Below are 1,168 nucleotides of genomic sequence, written 5' to 3'. Positions count from 1 at the left end.
ATATCTAATGAAATTACTCAGTGCTAATTTCGCTACTGTGAATTTTTAATGAAGTTTTGTAAATATTGGTCAACCTGCATGCATAATACAGCTGCTTGCATTTGGTTATTATTTATAGGTTTTTGTTTTTTGTATTGCAATTCCTTACCCGGATCTACGTTGTACGTCAACAAAATCTATAAAACATACATTAGTTATTTGGTCCACAGTTAAGTAGGTAAAAGGCAAAGAGCTAAATGTATTATAGTATTTCAAGTTGTTCTGCAGGTCCGGTGGCCATGCAGTTCCAAAGTCCGGTAACAGTCTCCATTTCTTGTATCTCGTTGAGTATAACGTTTATGATTTAACAAATTTGTTACGGGAGAGCTACTGTAAAGTTTGGAACGTAAAGCTGTGAGGACGGGGCGTGAGTCGTGCTTGGGTAGCTCAGTTGGTAGAGCGCTTGCCCGCGAAAGGCAAAGGTCCCGAGTTCGATTCTCGGTCCGGCACACAGTTTTAATCTGCCAGGAAGTTTCAAATTTGTTACATATTATTACCTACTATTTTAGATTTAAAGGATCTTAGTCTTTATTATTACTCCCGTTATCACTGAAATTACGAAGCTGTATCTGTTCTCTCCACAACCTCGTCACTCTAAACCTGCTTATCCTGGAAACATGGAAATCTGATGGGATTAGTACTGACTGTTAAATGGTAAGTAGAGAGGTTTTCTTGCCTTTCTGGTTTTGACTGTTCCTCCTCTAGAGCACCATAAATTGTCGACTGCCAACATGCACTCATAAACCATGCTGTTATGTTCTAAATACGTTAGAAGGAGCAACAGCAATTTATCGTATTATGCCTCCACAAAATGGCGGCTAAATGTATTATAACAAGCGTCAGTCCGCTAGGAATAGTTATGCTGAACAGATCTCCGATAACGTTCGTGCCTCCGCAGATAGGAAGACAACTGCTCGATGAGAGGGGAAAAAGAATGTAACTCATTGCCTTGCTAGGAATAGCAGGGAGTAGTATATTAAATTATATCTCAGTAATATTACTTTTACTGCGTTGGAATCTTTAAAACTAACATGAAATTTTATAACGTCATGCAAAGGAGGGCACATATGAAGCCCTCTCTGCTAGACTCACGAGAGAGAATCACGGAAACGTGTAGAATTTTCAACTG

General features: G+C 39.0%; 1 non-coding gene across 1 annotated transcript; it reads left to right on the top strand.

The window, feature by feature from the left end:
• The first annotated feature begins 414 nt into the window (after positions 1–414).
• On the top strand, positions 415–489 carry Trnas-cga. The gene has a single exon. It is a non-coding gene; the product is annotated as a tRNA-Ser (tRNA).
• The last annotated feature ends 679 nt before the right edge of the window (positions 490–1,168 follow it).

This window comes from Schistocerca piceifrons, chromosome 7, assembly GCF_021461385.2.
Source record: "Schistocerca piceifrons isolate TAMUIC-IGC-003096 chromosome 7, iqSchPice1.1, whole genome shotgun sequence".
Lineage (NCBI taxonomy): Eukaryota > Metazoa > Arthropoda > Insecta > Orthoptera > Acrididae > Schistocerca > Schistocerca piceifrons.
This window is presented reverse-complemented; position numbering and strand designations above follow the sequence as displayed.